The sequence below is a fragment of the Lissotriton vulgaris genome, chromosome 7 (assembly GCF_964263255.1).
Source record: "Lissotriton vulgaris chromosome 7, aLisVul1.2, whole genome shotgun sequence".
Lineage (NCBI taxonomy): Eukaryota > Metazoa > Chordata > Amphibia > Caudata > Salamandridae > Lissotriton > Lissotriton vulgaris.
Genome location: NC_141695.1, coordinates 1,152,889,907 through 1,152,914,886, shown reverse-complemented (window position 1 = coordinate 1,152,914,886; position 24,980 = coordinate 1,152,889,907). Strand labels below are relative to the sequence as shown.

Sequence of the window (24,980 nt, the reverse complement as noted above, 5' to 3'; positions counted from 1 at the left end):
ACGTCTGAGACAGTAAAAAATATTGAATCCTCTCCAAGATCAAATGTTCCAGTCGACAAGATTGCCTGTCTCGAGTGGCAAGACCCAACTACACAATTTGTCCACATGTAGAACAATATTAACCCCTTGTATGCTGATGACGAACCCCAGCCGTCATGCACTACGGTGCTCGTGTGCTGATGACGGCTGGGGTTCGTCATGGCCCGCCCCTGTTCATTTGTTTACCGCACAGCGGCGGAAACGGCCCAGCAGCGAAGGGGTTAAAACCTGGATGCAGATGCGACCCAAACACCGATTGTAGAATGTACCACAGCTCACTACTTTGCATAACGTTTTGTGTACTCTGTAATTAGCAGGCTATCCTGTGCTAACTTGCTTTACTGTAAAGATAGAGAGCATGAAGAGATGGTCTCAAAACTGACTCTGCTCCTCCTTGTAATTGCATTGGTCTTTTTACCCACCTCTTATCCTGGCCTTCTTGGCACATGCTTGCCCACCAAAGGGTGGTGTGAAGAGTTCTTCCTCATCATTTTTACCAAACACCCGGCAAAAGACGTAAATGGGGATATACTAAATTGGGGCATAAAAGCAAGAGCCATGACAGGTTGTCAAGCTATCCAGAAGATGGTTTTTATGCTCACTGATTATCCTGAAAACCTGACATGGCTGAGGGCATTGCGGACAACCCTTAGATTCCGTGGATCTAGGCAATATTGTTAATTTGCCGCGCACAGTACGTTGCCATATTAATTCACTTTGACAGGAGGCAAAGTAGTATGAATACATCTCACTTTAGTGTATCACAGAAACATCTGTTGAAAATGAAAGTAAAACATCCATCATTTTCTAGCTTGGAATTAATAGACTGCCTGCTTTACATAATCTCCCCTAGAAGCAAGATGAAATAAGGCCATTTTCAGTGTTGTCTATCTATTGGTATGCAGCTTGTGGCATCTTTTGAATAAGCCCTTTTGAAATGTTTTCAAAGACAGTTATTCACATAGAACAGAAATAACATGCTTGCGATGCCTTTTCAGTTGAGAAAGTCAAAGCTTATAAACTATTTAATACCTCCACAACATGTCAAATAATCGCTTTGCAAATAAAATTGATATACAGTTTCTTTGAAAACTCAAAAAATAAAAGAATTTCCAGATGCAGATTTTTCTGCGTCAAAACTTGAGTGCTGCTTTGGGGGTCGATGAATATATGTTTTGTCTTGTATGGTGACTCTTAATTCGGCATGGTAGAGAAGCGCATATTGAAAGCCAGCCTTTAGCAGTAAGTGCTTGGCAGGCAGGAAGTCTCATTGAGCTCCTGCTTTTGGCCTTCATGACCTCCAGCACTTTTTCCATGGGTAATGATTGTTCATTAGAGAGACTGTTTGTTCCAGCTGGCTAAATCTAGTGTGGAATCTCTGACAGAATATCGACGGACATAATATCGACCTACAAAACATCGACGCTGGAATATCGAAGGCAAGTATATCGACACCCTATCTACAACATGGTAAGTACAAAAATATCGAAACCAAAATATCGATGTTAAAAATATCGTAATTAAAAATATCAGGGTTTTTTCTGTAAAAAAAAAAGTAAAATCATGTAAATAATACTTATAAATAAAATAAACATATTTAATAATGTTTAAAATGAATAAATAATACATATTGAATAATAAAACTTTAATAAAAAAAAAACATAACATGTAGGGGTTGATTCCGATTCGGGAAAAAACACTCTGAATAGCCGTTCGGAGCGTTTTTCCCGTACGAATCATACCCTGCAACGTCCACCATTTGTACGACGAAGTACGATTCGTACCAGGAGCTGGACCCCGTACAAATCGTACAGAGACCGTACAAATCAAATCCCCGTACGGATCTCCCTCGGAACCCGCTGTATGCGACATCTGTACGGTTCGCGGCTGCTTTTTCTGACCTGGCAAGTACGATTCGTGTCGGGTACACAACATACAACCCTTTTTCTACGGGAGCTGAAAACAGCCGTAAAAGCAGAGTTAGCCCCAAAACAGGTACAGAACGGCCTCCCCGGGTATGGTGGGTACACCCCATGATCGCAGGGGTACGGTGTGTACCCCTGCGATCACAGGGTGTAGGCACCGTTCCCCCGGGATCTTGGGGTGTACGCACCGTACCCCATGTTCGCTGGGTGTACGGTGCGTACACCCTGCGATCGCGGGGTACGGTGCATACAGCCCAAGATCGCAGGGGTATGCACCATACCCCTGCTATCATGGGGTATACGCACCGTACGGTGTGTAAGTGATTGTGTGCTTTTCCGTACAAATGGCCTATACCTGACATGGAGCGTACAAATCGCGTCCTCATACCCCGGTCCGGATCGCACTCGTCGGGTCGTACGGCATGTGTACAAGTCGTACAGTTCACTGTTTCAGCCTTGCAATACGTACGGATCGTGACGATTCAGACAGATTGACGGAATACGGATCGTGCTACGCGACTGGGACGGATGGGTACGAATCGTACAGCGATGGCTCTGGATGAAAATCGTGTGGACGTTTTTTTTTCCAGGATCGGAATCGGCCCCTTAATATATACTTACTTAATAATACATTTTATAAATTATTTTAACTACTTATAAATTATTCAAATATACTATAAATTACAAAAATATCTACACACATAAAATAATATCATAAAAAATAAACAATTATATTTAATAAATTAAAAAAATCAAATATACTTTCAATATTTTTAAACTTAATTAAATACAACATTATCTAAAATAATACAAAAAGTATTAAATACATAAATAAATAAAACTACTATTTAAAGTCCCCAAAAAACTACAGTAATGAAAACATTGGATAGCGTAGAATATAAAATTACTATTCACACTCCAGAAAATTAAACAGTAGGGAAAGCGTTAAATAGCGTAGGGGTAAAAATTACTATTCCCTCCCCAGAGAGTGCAACAGTAGGAAAAACGTTGGATAGCGTAGGGGTAAAAATTACTATTCCCACTCCAGAGAGTGCAACAGTAGGGAAAGCGTTGGATAGCGTAAGGGTAAAAAATACTATTCCCACTCCAGAGAGTGCAACAGTAGGAAAAGCGTTGGATAGAGTAGGGGTAAAAATTACTATTCCCACTCCAGAGAGTGCAACAGTAAGGAAAGCGTTGGATAGCGTAAGCGTAAAAAATACTATTCCCACTCCAAAGAGTGCAACAGTAGGGAAAGCGTTGGATAGCATAGAGGTAAAAATTACTATTCCCACTACAGAGAGTGCAACAGTAGGGAAAGCGTTGGATAGCGTAGGGGTAAAAATTACTATTCCAACTCTAGAGAGTAAAACAGTAGGGAAAACATTGGATAGCGTAGGGGTAAAAATGACTATTCCCACTCCAGAGAGTACAACAGTAGGGAAAGCGTTGGATAGCGTAGGGGTAAAAATTACTATTCCAACTCCAGAGAGTGCAACAGTAGGGAAAGCGTTGGATATTGGGGTTTGTAAAAATTACTATTCCAACTCCATAGAGTGAAACAGTAGGGAAAACGTTGGATGGCGTAGGGGTAAAAGTTACTATTCCCACTCCAGAGAGTGCAACAGTAGGGAAAGCGTTGGATAGCCTAGGGGTAAAAATTACTATTTCCACTCCAGAGAGTGCAACAATACGGAAAGCGTTGGATAGCATAGGGGTAAAAATTACTATTCCCACTCCAGAGAGTGCAACAGTAGGGAAAGCGTTGGATAGCATAAGGGTAAATATTACCATTCGCACTCCAGAGAGTGCAACAGTAGGGAAAGCATTGGATAGCGTAAGGGTAAAAATTACTGTTCCCACTCCAGAGAGTGCAACAGTAGGGAAAGCTTTGAATAGCATAGGGGTAAAAATACTATTCCCACTCCAGAGAGTGCAACAGTAGGGAAAGCGTTGGATAGCGTAGGGGTAAAAATTACTATTCCAACTCCAGAGAGTGAAACAGTAGGGAAAACGTTGCATAGCGTAGGGGTAAAAATTACTATTCCCACTCCAGAGAGTGAAACAGTAGGGAAAACGTTGGATAGCGTAGGGGTAAAAATTACTATTCCCACTCCAGAGAGTGCAACAGTAGGGAAAACGTTAGATAGTGTTGGGATAAAAATTACTATTCCAACTCCAGAGAGTGAAACAGTAGGGAAAACATTGGATAGCGTAGGGGTAAAAATTACTATTCCCACTCCAGAGAGTACAACAGTAGGGAAAGCGTTGGATAGCGTATGGGTAAAAATTACTATTCCCACTCCAGAGAGTGCAACAGTAGGGAAAACGTTGGATAGCCGGTGGGTAAAAATTACTATTCCAACTCCATAGAGTGAAACAGTAGGGAAAACGTTGGATAGCGTAGGGGTAAAAATTACTCTTCCCACTCCAGAGAGTGCAACAGTAGAGAAAGGGTTGGATAGCGTAGGGGTAAAAATTACTATTTCCACTCCAGAGAGTGCAACAGTACGGAAAGCGTTGCATAGCATAGGGGTAAAAATTACTATTCCAACTCCAGAGGGTTCAACAGTAGGGAAAGCGTTGGATAGCGTAGGGGTAAAAATTACTATTCCAACTCCAGAGGGTGCAACAGTAGGGAAAGCGTTGGATAGCGTAGAATTTAAAAATAACATACTTATAATTAATTTTTATATTTAAAATAATGTATAATTACATTTTTAAATAAACTTATATCATTTACAAACAATTAATAATTTTTTTAAAGCAATTACATTTGAATAATTAATTAACAATAAATTAACAACAAATACCAATAAATATTAATTATTAAATATTACTCACCAAATAATAAATATTAAACAATAAAATATTTTTCATTACAAAAAAATATTATTTAAAATTAATTCATAATTAAAATTATTAAACAATAACATTATTGTTTATACCAAATAATATTTTATAAAACATTGATTACCAATTCATTACAAATATTTTCCAATTAATAAGAAATAATTGCCAATTAAAAATATTAATTGCCAATTAAAAAAAATATTTACCAATTAAATAATTAATTACCAATTACAAAAATTATTTCCCCATTACAAACATGAATTACCAATTAAAAAAATTAAATAACTATTAAAAACATTAATTACCAATTAAAAATAAATTATTAATTTAAATATTTAATTGCCAATTAATAAATAAATATAAATAAAATAATTATCCATAACAAAAAAATATATAAATCATTAATTAATTACAATTAAATTACTTCCCACCCAATTCCCCTATAAACCTGCAACCCGCTACAGAAATAAAAACAAAAATTAATTAAAATTAATTTATAATTCCTAAAAATGTATAATTAATTTATAATATTTAAATTACTTCCCACCCTATTCCCCTATAAACCCACAACCCGCTCCGGTACTAAAACATAAAATTTACTTAAAAATAACATTATTAACATATAAAAATAATACACATATATTTTAAAAACATTAAAATACTTAACAAAAACATATTACACATACATAATTAAAAACTTAAAAATAATACAAATATCGATAGTAGTAACATCGAAATTAGTTACATCGATATATATGCTATCGATATTACTAACTTCGATATTACTTACATCGATATAAATAAATTCGATATTACTTACCTTGGGGTCGATATTCTGTCCAACGATATTCTTGACATCGAAATTCTGTACCTTCGATATTTCCAACTCGATATTTGTGTAGGTCAAAAATTAGTAATCGATATTCAGACTGTGTACCCTAGTGTCATGATTGTGTAGTTTCTCACACATCCGATCTAATTTGGTTAATAGAGCATCAATTTTTGAGTCTAATATGTGCAGGCTTTGATGAATGTAGGTGAGCAGTTGTTTAATGTTGATGACATCATTGGTCTCCTCTGGGTTATGATCTAGGGGTCAGTTGTCATCACCCCTGCTATCAGCCGCCCATGCCGGCTGTCTGGTGGCGAAGGATAACTTGGAATGCTGCTGGTCACTCTTCCCCATTGCTAAGTGAATGTTAATCAGCAGCACAGTGTACCTGTCATTCAGTTGTGAGAGCTTTGTGTCGCTCTCCACCTGCAGCCATCAAGGCCCGAATGGCAAAAGGGTCTCACCTCTGGCTAATTAACCTAGATGGGACAAGAGAAGACCCAAGAGTCAACCTGTAGATTTGTAAGGGATGGGGGCAGATGCAGTCACTGGGGACAAGGATCAAGTGGTGCTCAGTCTTCTGTGGCGAGGCATGGAGGGCCGAGGTCGTTCCCCAAAGGCAGTTCACAGATAAAACTTCTCCCGGAGGGTGCAGCACGCAGGTCCTGAGTTCACCAGACCTGGAGACATGTTTTTACAGTGCTACTTTAATGGGTGACACAATGAGTGCTGCAACCCACTAGTAGCACTTAATTTATCTGTCGTGGGTACAGGTAGTACCATAATCTGGGGCTTTATAATTAAGTTTATAAGTAAATTAAATGTGCCAATTAGGAGTATACCAATTTTAACATGCTTAAAAGGGAGGGGATAAGCCCTTTACTGCTGGTTAGCAGGGGTAAAGTCCTTTGCGTCCTAAAGCTAATAAAAAAAACATGTTCAGAAGAAATCAGAAGGCAAAAATTTGGGATGACCCTACGGAAAAGGCAAAATTCCAACAGGAACCTCACAGAATGCTACAACCCAGAATGCACCACAACAACAATATTCACTCCCAGTCATTAAGCAGCCCCATTACTGACCACTTCATTAAAAAAAAGCAAAGATCCTTCAACACACCAGGAGCAAGAGGCCCAAAAATAGGTCTATTTATACCTGGATTAAAGACTACTTCTATTCGCAGACTTTAGACCCTGGCTTACTTCAAACAACTCTCAAACTCCCACATCAAGGTAATTGTAATTGCATTTATATATAGCGCTTACTACCCCTGATGAGGCGTCAAAGCGCTTTTTCGGCGACTAGTATGCTACTCCGGACCCCAGAAAGTATTAGTGCTGAATTAGTATAGTGAAATCTGAAAGTAATTTGAGCAATGGATATGTTAGTCTGTTATTTGGATTGATAAGGATAGGGGAGGGATAGAAGACAGAAAAGGTTTCCATTCATATAGTGCTTGTTACTCCTGATGGGGTTTTGAAGCGCTTTCAGCGAGTAGCATGCTACTCTGGAACCCAAACAGGATTAGTGGGGAATTAGTATAAAAAAGTGTGAAACTAATCGAGCAGTGGACATTATAGTCTGATATTTGGATTGAAAAGGAATAGTGGAGGGATAGAAAAGGGAAGGGCCTAGAATTTATTTATTATTTTTTGGCGTTCATAGCAGTAGGTGGGGGTTTGGGATGAGTAAAGGGGAGGTGTAGGAGGAAGTGTCAGAGGGAAGGGTTTAGAAGGGCTTGTTTGGGAGATCTGAATAGTAAAAGATGTGTCAGATGGTGCAAGGAGGGGTAGAGGAGGGAAGAATGTAGGTAGGGTTATTTTGGGGGTCATAGTAGTGGTATGGGGTTTGGGATGAATGAGAAAGCGCAGGTATAGGATATATTGATAGAGGTATATGGTGAGAAATAGGGTAGTGCATTAGAAATAATATAGAAAGAGGTTTGAGATGAGTAAGAGAGTTGAGGCAGAGGATATATTGCACGCAGCAGAGTGCCTATCCAACTGCCTATTAAACCTGCTCAATCATTTAAGTACCTTGTGCTCTCCAAAGCTGTTGCTCTACCCCAACAAAAAACACGTAAATAAAGCTCTAGCTTCAGTACCTTCCCCTCTTTCCTCCAAGAGCTATTCCTACAGGCCACTTGTAAGAGAAGTCAGAGCATGGAGAAGGCAGGCAAGTTCAGAGTCCTTTATTGTAAACGCAGGAGAAGAGACAAGAGCGGACTCTTCCAGGCAGGAGCTAACAAGTACCTGCCCTAGAACAGAATGAACAGTTAAGTACAAAGATGGAACTAGGGTAAGTGGACATTCTAGAGGAATCATAGCATGGAGATGACATTCTGTGAAGAACTAGAACAATAACTTAAGTAACATATGTACTACACCACTCAGGAAAGACCCTGGATCCAGCGGACGCAGCCCTCTTTCACCATCCTTTGAGACAGGGGCTGGATGCAGTCACTTAATGCACTGAGTGTTGAGGTCCTCTGCATATGTTTTCTTAAAAGCGCCGGACTGACATGGATTACTTTAAAGAGTGATTCATTTGGTTTTGAAGACATGTCATCCACAATACCAGCTGAGTGAATCTCTCATATTTCCCTCGCTCAGGTACGCAGAAAAAAAAGCCCATGGAGGTCCAGAGGACATTGGCTGGCAGTGGGTACTTCTAATAGGAATAAACTAACAAATTCCTCGGAATGTTGAAGAAATAATGATTGACATCACAGAAAATGGTGGAAAGTGCGACCTGCCAGGCCCCAGCGCCGGTGAAGTTTACTGCTCATCCACCTCATGTGAGCAATAATAACATGATTAACATTTTAAAAGGGTTACGAGCATTTACATTTATGATCAATCCAGCAATGAGGAACGAATAACACTACTTCCTTTTTTACTAAGTCTAATTAATACTTCCCCCCTCCCCCTCCCCCTAGTTTCAATATATTTCGTTCTGCTGTGCTCTCTTCCTTGAAGTGCTAAACTAAACCCATCCACCCTTCATATCCTAACCTGCTCCAGCCAACCCAAACGGTAGCTGTCTCACTATTTTAGTTGTTACCCCCTCGCCTTTATTTAAGGTTTTGCTGAGACAGTCCTCCAGAACTGTTAAACACCCTCTATCTTGGATGCCCACTAAATGTAAGACTGAAAAACCTCTATGATCAAGCGCAGTAGTAGAATAGGCTTCAATGGTTCTGTCGGGGAGAACCCAATTGCTTTAAAGTAACAGGAAGAGATCCTTGATACCTTTTAAATAAATTAGACGAGTAAAGCATTTACAATGGTTAATTCATAAAACGTATTTCAAAAACATTGGAACGCAAATCAAATGACGTGGGAACACAAATTAAAGCAACACACCTAAAAGTAAATGTTTGCAAGAGGTTCTTCTTTTATATCAATTAAAGCATAAATCAATATTTACAAGTAATCAAAGGGCTGTCAATACAGGAAATACTGACAAAGTGACATGTGATACGGTGACATTGAGTGCTCAGTGATAGGGGTGCAGTGCATATATGCAAGGTGATATTATGTACAATTATTTATACTGAGGACTAGAATGCGGTCAGAATGAAAGTAGGCAATAATTCTGGTAAACAGCAAGTTAGCATATTGATTTAACAACCAGAGATTTGATTGATCTGGACCATATGTATTCATCAACATTACGACCCTGACAGAGCATTATTGGAATGTCATGGCGGGTCTTCTTCAGGACAAGTGTGAGTGTTGACTGCCCAGAAAGTTGTATGACTCGCTCAGGCGTCCCTTGCTTAGTGGAAGCCGTCAGTGGATCTGCAAGTGTCAGATAAGCTCTGGGAGGGAAGATTGCTTCATAAGGCTAAAACCCTAACAAGTTGTGGTATTTAATTCCTTAACGTGGAGGACATAGAATATAGAATGAATGCGGTCCATCAGATGGCCAGACAACAGTCCTGAATATTAGCGCTGGATGCAACAGTGCTCAGCTGCAGTTAACACTCCCAATTTTCCTGAAGAAGACCCGCCATGAAATTCCAATAACGCTCTGTCAGGGTCGAAACGTTGACGAATACATATGGTCCAGATCAATCAAATATCTGGTTGTTAAATCAATAGGCTAACTTGCTGTTTACCAGAGTTATTGCCTACCTTCATTCTAAACGCATTCTAGTCCCCAGTATAAATAGTTGTACATAATATCACCTTGTATATATGCACTGCACCACTATCACTGAGCACTTAATGTCACCGTATCACATGTCACTCTGTCAGTATTTCCTGTATTGACAGCCCTCTGATTACTTGTAAATATTGATTTATGGTTTAATTGATATAAAAGAAGAGCCTCTTCCAAACATTTACTATTAGGTGTGTTGCTTTAATCTGTGTTCCTACGTCATTTGATTTGCGTTCCAATGTTTTTGAAATACGTTTTATGAATTAACCAATGTAAATGCTTTACTTGGCTAAGGGCCATATGTATCAACATATTTCCCCATAGACACAGAATGGGCTAACCCCTTTGATACATCTGGCCCTAACTTATTTAAAAGGTATCAAGGAACTCTTCCTGTTATTTTAAAGCAATTGGGTTCTCCCCGACAGAACCATTGAAGCCTATTATACTACTGCGCTTGATCATAGAGGTTTTTCAGTCTTATATTTACTGGGCATCCATGAGAGAGGGTGTTAACTAGTTCTGGAGGGCTGTCACAGCAACACCTTAAATATAGGCGAGGGGGTAACAACTAAAATAGTGAGACAGCTACCGTTTGGGTTGGCTATCAGGTATCAAGGAGCTCTTCCTGTTACTTTAAAGCAATTGGGTTCTCCCCAACAGAACCATTGTAGCCTATTATACACATACCCAGGTTCTGAGGGGTCACCTCATTGTTGCCATACCAAGCGCAATAGTAAGCAGCATACAATGTGAATTATCAGAGATATGTCCTTTTTTGTGGTCTCGATGTTGTCATATTGCTATCAATCAGGGGTCAGGCCATACCTCTGAAATCACCTTTAACCGCTGTGGAGGTGGGAACACGGACTCATTTATGGGTCGCCACCTGGCATGCCCCTTGTTACCCCGGCACTGCCTTTTCAACCCCTAGTGTCAGCAGTTGAAAAATGAGTAGCAGGAATCAATCAATCAATCAATCATCACATTTATATAGCGCGCTACTCACCCAGAGAGTCTCAAGGCGCTGGGGGAGGGGGGTCCGCTACTGCTCGAACAGCCAGGTCTTGAGTTGCTTCCTGAAGGTGAGGTGGTCCTGGGTCAGGCGGAGGTGGGTGGGGAGGGAGTTCCATGTCTTGGCGGCAAGGTAGGAGAAGGACCGCCCCCCTGTGGTGGCTCTTCGGATGCGGGGGACGGCGGCGAGGGCGTGGCTGGTCGATCGAAGCTGGCGTTTGGGAGCGTAGAAGTTGAGGCGGCTGTTGAGGTATCCTGGGCCTTGGTTGTGTAGGGCTTTGTGTGCGTGGGTGAGGAGACGGAAGGTGATTCTCTTGCTGACCGGGAGCCAGTGCAGGTCTCTCAGGTGTCCGGAGATGTGGCTGCGACGGGGGATGTCCAGGATGAGTCGCGCTGAGGCGTTCTGGATCCGCTGGAGTCTCTTTTGGAGTTTGGCGGTGGTTCCGGCGTAGAGGGAGTTGCCGTAGTCCAGACGGCTGGTGACGAGGGCCTGGGTGACCGTCTTCCTGGTCTCGGTGGGGATCCACCGGAAGATCTTACGTAGCATGAGCAGTATGTTGAAACACGACGAGGAGACGGCGTTGACTTGTCTGGTCATGGAGAGGGAGGAGTCCAGGATGAAGCCCAGGTTGCGTGCGTGGTCTGTTGGTTTGGGTGCGCTGCCTAGGGCGGGGGGCCACCAGGAGTCGTCCCACGCGGCGGGTGAGGATCCCAGGATGAGGACTTCCGTGTTGTCCGAGTTCAGTTTCAGGTGGCTGTTCTTCATCCATTCGGCTACCTCTTTCATCCCTTCGTGAAGGTTGGCTCTGGCGGTGGTGGGGTCGATGGTGAGGGACAGGATCAGCTGGGTGTCGTCGGCGTAGGAGATGATGTTGAGGTTGTGCTGGCGTGCGATGTCTGCGAGGGGGCTCATGTAGACGTTGAAGAGGGTTGGACTGAGCAAGGAGCCTTGAGGGACGCCGCAGATGACTTCGGTGGCTTCAGATCTGAATGGAGGGAGACGGACTCTCTGTGTCCTTCCGGCGAGGAAGGAGATGATCCACTCCAGTGCCTTCTCCTGGACTCCGACGTTGCTGAGGCGTTGTACTAGGGTACGGTGGCAGACAGTGTCGAAGGCCGCGGAGAGGTCGAGGAGGATGAGGGCCGCTGTTTCTCCGTTGTCGAGTAGCGCTCGGATGTCATCGGTGGCTGCGATCAGGGTGGTCTCGGTGCTGTGGTTGGGCCGGAAGCCAGACTGCGAGGGGTCGAGGGATCCGTTCATTTCGAGGAAGGCAGCCAGTTGCTTGTTGACGGTCTTCTCGATGACTTTTGCTGGAAACGGGAGCAGCAAGATGGGGCGGTAGTTCTTGAGGTCGGTCGGGTCGGCCGATGGCTTCTTGAGTAGGGCGCTGAGTTCGGCGTGCTTCCAGCTCTCCGGGAAGGTGGCGGTGTCGAAGGAGGTGTTGATGATGTCCCGCAGGTGGGGTGCGATGACAGCGTCGGCCTTGTTGAAGACGTGGTGAGAGCAGGGATCGGTCGGAGATCCGGAGTGGATGGAGTTCATCGTGCGGACGGTGTCTTCGGTGCTGATCGGAGTCCAGGCGCAGAGGGTGGTGGTGGGGGCGGTGGTTCGGTCGTGGCGTTTGTCGGTTGAGAGCTGAAGCTGTTGTGTATGTCCGCGATCTTGTTGTGGAAGTAGGAGGAGAGGGAGTTGCAGAGGTCTTGCGAAGGGGTGATGTCGTTGTTTCCGGCGTTGGGGTTGGAGAGCTCTTTGACGATGTTGAAGAGTTCCTTGCTGTTGTGTGCGTTGTTGTCCAGTCGTTCCTTGAATGCAGTTTTCTTGGTGGCGTGGATGAGTTGGTGGTGTTTTCGGGTGGCGAGCTTGAGGGCAGTCATGTTGTCCGGTGTTGGGTCTCTGCGCCAGGTTCTCTCGAGGGCTCGGCAGTTCTTCTTGGAGCTCTTGAGTTCGTCGGTGAACCATGGGGCTTTCTTGCTACCGGGTCTGCTGGGCGGGGTCCTCAGGGGGGCCGAGCTCGTCTGCGCAGTCGCTGATCCACTTCGTGAGGTTGGTGGCCGCCTGGCTAGGGTTCGTTGTGCTGGTGGGAGGGTTCATGTTCAGGGAGGTCGTGAGCTGGTCGGCTGTGATCTTGTTCCTGCTCCTGCGTGCAACCTGTTGCTGGTGGTGGTGGATCGTGGTCCTACCGAAGCTGAAGTGGACGCAGCTGTGGTCCGTCCAGTGGAGTCTGGTGGCGTGGCTGAAGGCGATGAACAGAAGTAGCTTGTCCTTAATGACGTCAGTGGGGGCTTCACTCACCTTGTTTTTTGTAATTTTTTAGGTCGAGCCAAGCGACAGTGCGCATGCGCTGCTCACTCTGAGAGGCATGCTGTGTTAGGGTATGCACTGGAAACTACGCCCACTCTCCGCCTATATTTGTCATTGGCTTGTGTCATTTTCCTTCGAATATGCTGGCTTCTGATTCGTACATAGGCTTGTTAGTCCCGCCTTGGTAACGATTTGTCTGCATTTGATGCCGCCCATAACGACTGGACCTTTCACTTGGCTTGTTACTTGTTACACAGTCTCTGTTATTTAGTGGGTGAGCACTATTTTCTAATTTTCTAATAAGGTCTTTCCTTATTCCAGCACGGTCCGTTTTCACTTTAGGGGCCACGCTGCTGTATTTAATTAGTTTGCAGAGCGGTCCGCATCAGTTCAGTACAGCACATGCAAACAAGTATTTGCAATGCAACAGGTCTCGCATTTACGTGAGTTTGAGCTATTGGCATTGTAAATGACAATGCCCTTTATTTATATTTTAGTTTTTTTAAACATTAAATAAAAGCATTGTCATTTACAATGCCAATAGCTTAAACTCGCGTAAATGCGAGACCTATTGCATTGCAAATACTTGTTTATTATACTAATTGAGAATAATATTACATTATTTGCTATTAGTTTAATTTAAAAAAAATGAATGCAAATAGCTGGAAAACGACTTTACCTGGCAGCGGAGGTAAGTACAAATAAATGTTTTTTAAATGCATGTATGCTGTGTGCGTGCTTTGAATTTTAAGTGTATTTATGTAAGAGAGAGTGTATGTATGTGTGAATGTGTGTGCATGTTTAGGCAGAGTGTGTGTTTATAGGGGAGTGGGTGTGTATATGTGAATATGTGTGTATGTATAAACATATGCATGTGTGAGTGAAAGTGAAAGTGAAGTTCAAGTGGCATGTGAAGTCACATGCCACTTCTGCTACCCCAGGCTTTTTGATAAATTGACGTCCATGGGTGGATAAAAAACTGAACCATGCTTGCCATTCCACCCCTTTACCGCTGAAAGACGCATAGCGTGCAGGAATTGATGTATTACACAACGGTGTGGTTAGTTACACAGAGGGCAAAGAGGAAGTGTGTCTGTGAGCACTCACTCCTCCGTCGAGGACGATGGCGCAGAGGGCATGCAGGGAGTGATGGGAAACATTTTATACCAAAAGGAACGTAATTTACTACTTCAAATCTGGTGTAGTCGCACTTACCTGCTAATTTCATTCACCCCAAAGGGTTTCAGGTGGAGGAGAAAGGCAACTGGTTTTGTTCTACCTTCTGAGGGTAAGTAATGCAACCAATCTACCTTTTTTTTAATGGATTTATCACTCGTCTAGACTGACTTTGAATACAAAAGCAATACATTTTGCTAAAGCAGACAATAAGACGAATCTTAGTTTATAGACTGCTTTCTAGTCGAAGTATATGTAAAAAAGAACACCCTTAGGACTGGTATTTTGAATGAGAAACGAAAGTAGGCAGCTTGCTCTACTCAACAAAGGAAATTCAGAATTTTGTGACAGCAGTGGGGGTGGTGCGAGTTACGTCATGAGTGGGAAGAACAATGAACAGCTGTAGGACCATTTTAGAGAGTGATTGAGGGAAAAATACCCTAAATACCTTCAAATCCAACGCACAGCTGACAGAAATGACGATGACCAGTATTAAGAACGTTTTGAAAGGAAGTGAAATCATGTCAGGTATGAGTGTCAGAGGGAACTTGGGGGAAGGTGTAAGAACGAAAGTCAAGGATTGGTTTATTGCAAAAGCTCCAGTCTGCAATGTTTTAATTGTTCCCTGAAAGTTCCTTTTGTTGGTACCTGGGGCCATATTATACATTGTCTCCAGGGGCGGCTGGTGAAATTTTCAAGTGGTGAGGCGCAAACTGATTTGCGAGTGCGACCCCCCCCTGCCCCCGGCAGCGACCCCCCCCCATACACAACACTCAAAGAAATGTATTCATACACACAAACACATCCATTCGCAACACTCTCCACCAAACATTCATGCATACACGCACGCTCGCACCAAACACTTTAAAATAAAAGAAAAACACACACTCTTACCTTGCTGCCGGTCCCGGTCTGCGCCACCTCTGGGCTCTGCTCCCCACAGGTCACAGGCTCACAGCGCCCCTGGTCAATCCTGGCGCCAGGGGCACAGGTACCTTCTCGCCCGCAGCACGCCCATTAGGGCTCCTACTGGGCATGCGCAACATCGCAAAAACACAAGTGCGCATGCGTGGGCACGGGTAAAAATTCACCCTCCGTCCCCACGCATGCGCACTTGTGTTGCCGCCTGTACAATCATGTCAATCAATCAACATGACTCCAGACCGCCCACCCCTTCAGACTCTGAAGGGGCAGGGCGGTCTGACGTCATGTTGATTCATTGACATGATCTACGCCGAGGGAGCTGCGGGCGGCTTCGGGCAGGGGGGCTACGCCCCCATGCCCCAATGGACGAACCGCGCCTGATTGTCTCCTGGGGGCGCAACGGGCATGTGCGTCCGCTTTGTGCACCCCTGGGTCACAATGGTATTAGGGAAGGAGCTGCAGACGCTTTTGCGTCCCCTTCCGCAATACTGACATCGCTGGCACTATCACGAGAGGGCGTTCCCTTATTTGCATGGGAGCGTGGCCCTATACAAATGAAGGGGTCACCTTGCGTCTGCACCATATTTTGTATGTGGGCACAGAGGCAAACAAGCCCTTGGGAGGCACACTGAAAGTGCGCCACAAAAAGGTGGTGCACTTTCAGTTTGCCTCCTAAAGGCAGAGCTCTGGAGGGGAGAAAGGGGGTCCCATGGAACCCCCAGACATCCCCTGTAGGCAGGTATAGTCACTTACTGCATCTACCTGCAAGGGGATCTTCAATCTCTCTTGAAAGTGCAGGTGGGTGCCGCTTGCACTGTGAAACTCGGAGCAGCTTTGAAGCAGCTGCTGCGTATTTCACTTGAGTGCACTGCCCCAAGGGCAGCACAATTTCGCGGCTGTTCTGAGGGCTGCGCATTCAAGTGAAATACGGAGCAGCTGCTTCAAAGCTGGGGGCAGCGCAATCTGTGTAATACTGCAGACTGGCCCTGTTTGCCTTTTGAAAGGTGTGCCATGGCACAAACAGGGAAAATGGGACCCCTGGTGAGCTGTACTTCCAGAGACCTTAGGTGCCAACTCTAAATGCTACTGTGCGGGGCTCTAGACACAGCCTGGATAAGGACCACCAAAAGACCTCACACAGAAACCACCCTTGGTAGGTTCTGGTGTCCAGAGGGACGCAGCATTTTTATTACACACTGAAGGATGTAACCCATCGCCACTCGATTTAAATACATGCAGTAGCAAGTCTGTTTATTGTAATGTTCTTATAACCTTTATGTGTGGAGTGGATGCATTAATGATCGGTCGTCCACTTCAGTGTGAACTTGTGTACTTGACCTTCCTCACATACACAAACCCTGATAACTGGTAAACCTCTCCACAAGGGACTGGGACATTAAAAGTGGAGTCTGACAGTCACTTCTATATATTTTTGTAATGTCTTCTTCAAAGAACTTGGCGAAAAGGATGAATGTGACAGTATATCTGTTCTGACTTACTTTATTGGTCACAAAAAGGCAACATTTCTAAATATCGTGTGTGGTTTAGGCACCTGCTGCGGAGATCTTTGTGTGCCCAGCAATTTTAAGGGGATAATAATACCAGCAGGGTAACTATGGTAGTTAATGCACTTTTTGGAGGTATTTGTGTTTTGTCTTGTTTACGCCTTGTAAAGTATGCTAGAGGGTTAATGGGCCAGCTGCAAATAACAACGTGTAACATGTAGATTACAGATTGTTCTTTATGTTGATAGTTCGGTGGGGTATTGTTTTTGTTACAAAGATCCTTTTGTTACTTGCAGTTTATAACACCCAGTTCTTCTAATATACCACGCTGAGCTATGAACTGGCATCGCGGAGCTGAATGCAAACTACAAGGCATCGGTTGAGAACCTTTCTATTTTTTCCACAATCTTTTGTAATTCTAAGGTTGCTGAAAAGTGTCCCTTCAGGTAGTCATAGGGGGTCTGATTTATACCTGGCATGTGGCCAGTCGTCCATCAGGATGGCGGAAGTCATCTTCTCCGTCACTGTGGCCTGACTACTGCCTGAAAATTACAAGATCACCTCCAGCCCTGCGGTGATCTCTGGGCCTTCTGAGGAGCTGTCTTTTATGTGCAACATATTTTTTTTGTTTTTCAGAAACAGACTTACAAAGTGGGAGTGTATTTATGAAATCAAAAAAATTATCCAACATCTTGGAAGCCATTTCCCAGGGTATGGAAGTACCATTTTTATCTGTCCATGACAACAGGGGTTTTATCTGGCAGTAATGAACCAGAAACCTAGACATTAGACAGGCGGCTCAAAAGAGGAAGGGCCTTCTGATGTCGGTTCTCCATGGCACCTAATCTATTGAGCTCTAGGAGTAAACTTTGCAACAGTAGAGCCAGGAGGGGCATATGCCATCGAAAAACTGATGGTCCAGCCAAGTCAGAATAGAGCGGATGGACCAAGGCTTTGTTAGACAGGGTACTTTGTACTATAGATGGTGGCTGGAAATATAGGTGCACACAACTTAACCTGTATGAGTGGTACATACATCATTCAGTCCATAGAACAGAAGCCCATATCTCATTTGGTGCTCTGGGGCAAAAAGACCCACCTAATCTCCTTCAAGCACAAAAATAGTTTAGGCGTTGAGATCATGGTATCAACAGTTCTTTATTCCAATGATCAAATCTGCCCTTGTACTTGGACTTTCCTTGCCAACACATGTTTAATCTTTATGTTATGAATATAACAGCAAACTTCATCAGGGCTGAGGATAAAATATAATACATTTTAGAGAGGAAACTCTAACTGAAAAAGTCCCACCACCTGGGTCAAATGACTTAACGGCACCACCAGTGGTTTTAATGTAAGCCTTGTGTTTACTGTTAAAATGTGGCCGTAGTTTCTAAAAGATCTGATTAAGATCATCCAAGGGTATAAAAGATCAAAAGAATGGGAGATATATCATATAGGGTAGTGGGATCACCCTTGTGGGACAGTCGACTCAGCGGGTGAATCAAGTACATGCTTAGATACTATCCCCGTCACCATCCAGCAATGTGCCAACTGGTATTAGCTCACCTGTACTTATGTATGTAATACTTCTTGTTGCGCTGAATGTACGCTAGGTCAGAATCCTATATATGTTTCAATAGTACAGAACAAACATATTTGTGTCCTAAAAATATAGGAAGGTATATCAAATCAGTTCTTGTTCATGAAGTAATGTGCCATTGGGGTAGAAAAAGGCATAGGATATTACCTTACAGTGTTGTAAGAGCTGGTATCAACTTAAGGCGTATTGGTGTGTTGTTTGCCAGAAAATTATCTACTTATCGTCTTGGATAACTGCATATTCGTTGCATTGTCATTCATATTAGCAACAGCCAATAAGTGATTGTTGGTAATATGAATAACAATGCAACGAGTATGCAGTTATCGAACATGCTAAATAGGGAATTTTCTGGCAAACAGCACTCCAATATGTCTGACACGATTTTAAGTCCCTCAGGGAATATAGAACTGTGATAGGTCCATTTTTGATTTCTCATCTAGTTTAATAGGACATGCAAAATGGCACCTATTCAGCACGCCATATACCGGTTATCTGGCAGGATTGCCGAACGCACAAGTAAGTGCTGGTATATGCTGACCGAGTAGTCTTGGCTACTTAGCAAGGACAGACGATTTTAAGCTGCATTTAACTATAGGAAAATATTACGAACGTTTGTGGGTGATTAGTCGTTACACCGACTCACCCATCTGATTCCATTTGATAGTTTGAATGCGACTGGTGTTGTATGTAATATGGATATTTACCGAGAGATGGCGGGGGGAATCGTCGTAAAGACTGCCTGCCATGGTTCTGACAGGTGGTCCTTTTCCGACCGCCTGTTGGAGCAAAAACATTGGCCAACATTGCGGCGGTGCTGGGATTATGATATCCCTTTCCTCCGTTCGTTTTACAGCGGACAATCAGCCACACAACAAATGGCGGAAATGTATTTGTGGTCCCGTAGTGGGCCCCCCTCAATCCCAGGTGCAGGGACATGTACCACCACCTACATATCCCTGCCCCATGTGGTAGGCACCGCAGGGTGCCTGTGTCGTATTGCAGGGATGTGTCTGCTCCCTCCAATTTGCATTGTGGCGGGGGCTGCATCCCTGCAACAATGCAAAATATAGGTGATGCGACCGCCGAGATGTCGGTCGCATCGTGATTAGGATGGTGGGGAGGCCGCCTCATAGGCAGCCGGTCCCAAATCCGTATCGAAGGTGGATGGACAAAGTCCGTCCACCATCGTAACGAGGCCCTATATTTTTAGGACATGAATATTATTACTCTATCACGCTTGTGATGGAGTACTCTGTCCACCGAACTTTGATCAGCACCAAAGTCTTCTTAGTTCAGTCAACAGCAACCAATGCATTATGTTTTAAATCCTGACTGTGTTTCTTCAGACTAACCTCTCCTAAAATATAATGCCTACCAGTAAGCATTCTGACATTGCTGTAAATAGTGCTTTAAAAAAAATTCATGAAAAATAAATTAGTCAGTACTGAATACATCATTGTTAGTCGAAATACTCATATAGTCATATACATCTGACATTGTTACAGTGCATGCATATATCTTCCATACAGGGGTGAACTAAGTCAAAAACCTGCCTACAAAGCATAATTTATTTAAGCACTTGTGAAGTTTTCAACAAGCTGAGAACCTTTGTTTCCCTCCATGATATTTGTATCAACCTGTTGGTCTCCAGATAGCTTTCAGCCAGAATGGGATTTCACCAAAAAGAGGGCTGATGAGCCTTTAAGGGAGGCATTTGTGTTGGACCCAGCTGGAAGTGAAAATAAGAAATCCTCCTCACCCCTTGTAGGTTGCTCCTTCAAACAGAAAGCAGACAACATGTGGGTGTTGCAGAAGGTGTCTGCAAATTAGACAAGGACAAAGTCAGCGTTTTTCACTGCGGCCAACCAGAATTCCAATCCATCTCAATAACAGCTGTAAGATCCAAGTCCTGTGTGAATCCACTTGACTTCCTGCACTGCTTGTCAGTAAATTAGAAATATCCCGTGGTTCAAGAGGCCTTCTGATTTATGTGGGGAGGCCTGCAGTTGTGAGAGTCTATCAAAGTTATTTCCTTGGGGCAATTAATACCCTTTTGTTACCTCCCCAGGACCCTTCTTTGCTCACTTTGCTCTCGAGCGGAGTGGTCGCTCCCCTGCCTCGCTGGTGACCCGTGGTATCGTTGCTCCTCTTTCTGTATTAACTGCCTCAGAATTTGCTTCCTGCAGTCAGCCCTGCTTGCCGCTTGACTCGCCTTGCATTGTGTAACCGATTTTGCCTTTTTTAACTGTATTGCGCGTTTCACCACAAGCGCTCCGCTCTGCTCCTCCCCCCGCCTCCATTTTCCGTGTTTGTTGTCGTCCTCGTGTGCCCGCCCGCCTCCCAGCTGAGACGCCCTCCCACTAAGCTCATAGAGAGCTCCGCTACCTTGACCACGCTGTGACTCACTTTGCTCTCGAGCGGAGTGGTCGCTCCCCTGCCTCGCTGGTGACCCGTGGTATCGTTGCTCCTCTTTCTGTATTAACTGCCTCAGAATTTGCTTCCTGCAGTCAGCCCTGCTTGCCGCTTGACTCGCCTTGCATTGTGTAACCGATTTTGCCTTTTTTAACTGTATTGCGCGTTTCACCACAAGCGCTCCGCTCTGCTCCTCCCCCCGCCTCCATTTTCCGTGTTTGTTGTCGTCCTCGTGTGCCCGCCCGCCTCCCAGCTGAGACGCCCTCGCCCCTCCCCCTCCACCATCCATATATGACAGCTCCTCCCGCGCGCAGCGTCCACGCGCAGCGACCGCGCCCAATCTGCGCCGAAGGTGCGCCAAAGGTAAGCCCGTCTACGCCCGTCCGCGCCTGGACCGCGCCCAGCGCCAGACCCCCTGCCCCTCGCGCTCCCCAGCCCCCCCGCACTACCTACGATGCCGCCACCCTCCTAGCCCTTAACCCCGGCCGCGCCCCCAACTGCGTCCAAGCCGCTCCTGGACGCACCCATGGACCGTTCTCCTGCTTCTTCTGCAAATTCAGCGGCACCGACAACATCTCCGCTACGACCACACCACAGATCCCCGACCCCAACCACCTACAATGCATCCTTCTCAACACCCGCTCGGTCCACAGGCACGCCATTGACCTTTGGAACCTACTAGACACCATCTCTCCTGACGTCGCCTTCCTAACGGAAACATGGATGAACGCATCCTCCGCCCCTGACATCGCCATCGCTATCCCAGATGACTATAAGATCACACGCAAGGACCGCACCGACCACACAGGAGGAGGAATTGCTATCGTCCATAAGAAATCCATCCGCATCTCTACCAGCTCCGACGCCAACCTCGCTAACTCTGAACACCTTCACTTCCAGATCCACATCGACCCCAAGACCACACTCAGAGGCACCCTCCTTTACAGACCACCAGGACCCCGCGCAAAATTCAGTGAAGACATCACGGACTTCATCACCCCACACGCGCTCCCCTCCAAAGACTACATCCTTCTGGGAGACCTCAACTTCCACCTCGAAAAGATCAACGACCGCAACTCCGCCACCCTCTTAGACAACCTCGCCAACCTCGGACTTAAACAACTGGTCACTTCCCCCACCCACATCGCAGGTCACACACTCGACCCCATCTTCACCTCCAGCAACCATGTCTCCTTCAGCCACACTACGGATCTCCTCTGGACTGACCACAGCTGCGTTCACTTCACCTACAACAAGCCGAAACCCATCATCCACCTCCAACCAACTCTACAAAGAAACTGGAACAAAATCACCACGGATCAGATCTCCACATCGCTCCTTCGAACCTCCCCAGCCCTCTCTTCTAACGCCAACAAAGCTGCCTCCAACCTCACCCTTTGGTTATCCAACACCGCCGACACCTTAGCACCACTGAAAAAACGTCAACACAAACTTGGCAACAAGAAGGCCTCATGGTTCAACGATGATCTCAAGAAGTCCAAGAAACTGTGCCGCTCCCTGGAAAAGGCCTGGAAAAAAGACCCATCCACCAGCACCAAGGACGCCTTCAAAAGCGCCACCCGTACTCACCACCAACTGATCCGAAAAGGCAAGAAAACAGCATTCAAGGATCGACTTGACAACAACGCCCACAACAGCAAGGAACTTTTCAACATCGTCAAGGAATTTTCCAACCCCTCGGCCAACTCCAACGACATCACCCCCTCTCAAACCCTCTGCGACTCCCTAGCCTCTTTTTTCCACAACAAGATTGCTGACATCCACAACAGCTTTGACAACCAACCCGGAAGCCAACCCACCCTACCATCTGCTGACCATCTTCCCCCCGTAAACACCCTTAACGCCTGGAACCCAATCTCCACTGAGGACACCATCCGCCTGATGAATTCCATCCACTCCGGATCCCCCACAGACCCATGCCCTCACCACATCTTCAACAAAGCAGACTCCGTCATAGCACCGCACCTCCGAGACGTCATCAACTGCTCCTTCAACTCCGCTACCTTCCCAGAAGACTGGAAACACGCTGAACTCACCGCCCTTCTGAAAAAACCAACAGCAGACCCCACCGAACTCAAAAACTACCGCCCCATCTCGCTTCTTCCATTCCCGGCCAAAGTCATCGAGAAAGCCGTCAACAACCAGCTCGCCGCCTTCCTCGAAGCCAACAAATCACTCGACCCCTCACAATCTGGCTTCCGAGCCAAACACAGCACTGAGACCGCCCTCATCGCAGCAACAGACGACATTCGAACTCTACTGGACAATGGAGACACAGTCGCCCTCATCCTCCTCGACCTCTCCGCAGCCTTCGACACAGTCTGCCACAGCACCCTCTTACAACGCCTCAGAAACATCGGAATCCAAGGAAAAGCACTGGAATGGATCACCTCGTTCCTCACCGGAAGAACCCAGAGAGTCCGCCTCCCACCATTCAAGTCCGAGGCCTCTGAAATCATCTGCGGCGTACCTCAAGGATCCTCACTCAGTCCCACCCTATTCAACGTATACATGAGCCCCCTCGCGGCCATCGCCCGCCAACACAACCTCAACATCATCTCTTACGCGGACGACACTCAACTGATCCTCTCTCTCACCAAGGACCCCAGCACCGCCAAAACTAACCTACACGAAGGAATGAAAGAAGTCGCCGAATGGATGAAACAAAGCCGTCTGAAACTGAACTCAGACAAAACAGAAGTCCTCATCTTAGGTACATCCCCCTCTGCATGGGACGACTCCTGGTGGCCGGAAGCCCTCGGAAAAGCACCCATCCCGACAGACCACGCACGGAACCTTGGCGTCATCCTGGATTCTTCACTCTCAATGAACAGACAAGTCAACGCCGTATCATCTTCCTGCTTTAACATTCTTCGCATGCTCAGAAAAACATTTCGCTGGATCCCCTCCGAAACAAGGAAAACAGTCACCCACGCTCTAGTCACTAGCCGACTGGACTACGGAAACACCCTCTACGCAGGTACCACCGCTAAACTCCAGAAGAAACTACAACGAATCCAAAACGCCTCAGCCAGGCTCATATTAGACATCCCACGCAACGAACACATCTCTGGTCACCTTAAAGACCTCCACTGGCTACCCGTCAATAAGAGGATCACTTTCCGACTGCTAACCCACGCACACAAATCACTCTACGACATCGGACCAGATTGCCTCAACTCTCGACTGTCCTTCTACACCCCCTCCCGCCAACTTCGCTCTTCCAGCCAAGCCTTCGCCACTGTACCTCGCATCAACAAGACCACCATGGGAGGCAGATCCTTTTCATACCTGGCTGCCAAAACTTGGAACTCACTCCCCGCTTACCTTCGCCTCACCCAGAATCACCTAGCGTTCAGAAAGCAGCTTAAAACGTGGATATTTGACAAATAATCCTCCTCCCCTTCCTAAGCGCCTTGAAACCCTCTGGGTATGTAGTGCGCTATACAAATTTTATGACTTGACTTGACTTGACTTCTTGCCCGGGGGAACACACATGCTCTGACTTGCCTGCGTCAGGCTGGCTACATGATCCCTTGCACTCTGCTCTGACAGCTGCTGAAGTCACATGGTGCCCATTTTCGCCTTTACCCAGTGTAGAGGGAAGTAAGTAGTCAGAATGTGAGTTTATTTGCCCACTTTAGAGGAACTCAATGTTTCCTTACTACTGGATTGCTCAAAATGTGCTCCAGGCCAATAAGTAAAAATACATAATTTTCTATGTATCTTTGTAAATAATATTGATGTTTTTAATATCGTTTTCGGTAATATACTGGTTAAAAATATTGTTTTTTAAAATTATTTTAGTGTGTTTTAGTTGATGTATTAATTATATTGTTTATACAAATCTTATCAATTGTTTTTAAAAAAATAGCTTGTAATTTTAAGGGTATTATAATTATTTATTAATTTTAATGGTAATTTTTAGGGCTGTAGTGGGTTGTTGGGCTTGTATGGGATGGGGAAGTTAATTAGGTAATAACTAATTGAGAATTATTTTTAATACATTTTATTTAATTATATGTTAGATATTTATTATGTAATTTATGTAACAATTATTTATTTCTATTATAAGTTATTTGCTGGCTGTTAGGTTTATGTGGGTTTAGGGTGGGTAATTAATTAAGTAATAATTAATTAAAAGTAATTATTAATTGATTATTTAATTGATTTTAATTATGGAATACACATTCATTTTACTTATATT

The 24,980-nt window shown here is 44.8% G+C and overlaps 1 protein-coding gene across 1 annotated transcript in view; it reads left to right on the top strand.

Annotated features, from left to right (window-relative positions):
• Nucleotides 1–14,264: 14,264 nt before the first annotated feature.
• LOC147703065 (uncharacterized) overlaps nt 14,265–24,980 on the top strand; it is a 32,813-nt gene continuing 22,097 nt past the window's right edge. The window contains exon 1 of the mRNA XM_086931605.1: nt 14,265–14,420. The gene's annotated coding sequence lies outside the window, so the exon portion shown is untranslated. The remainder of the gene's footprint in view (nt 14,421–24,980) is intronic.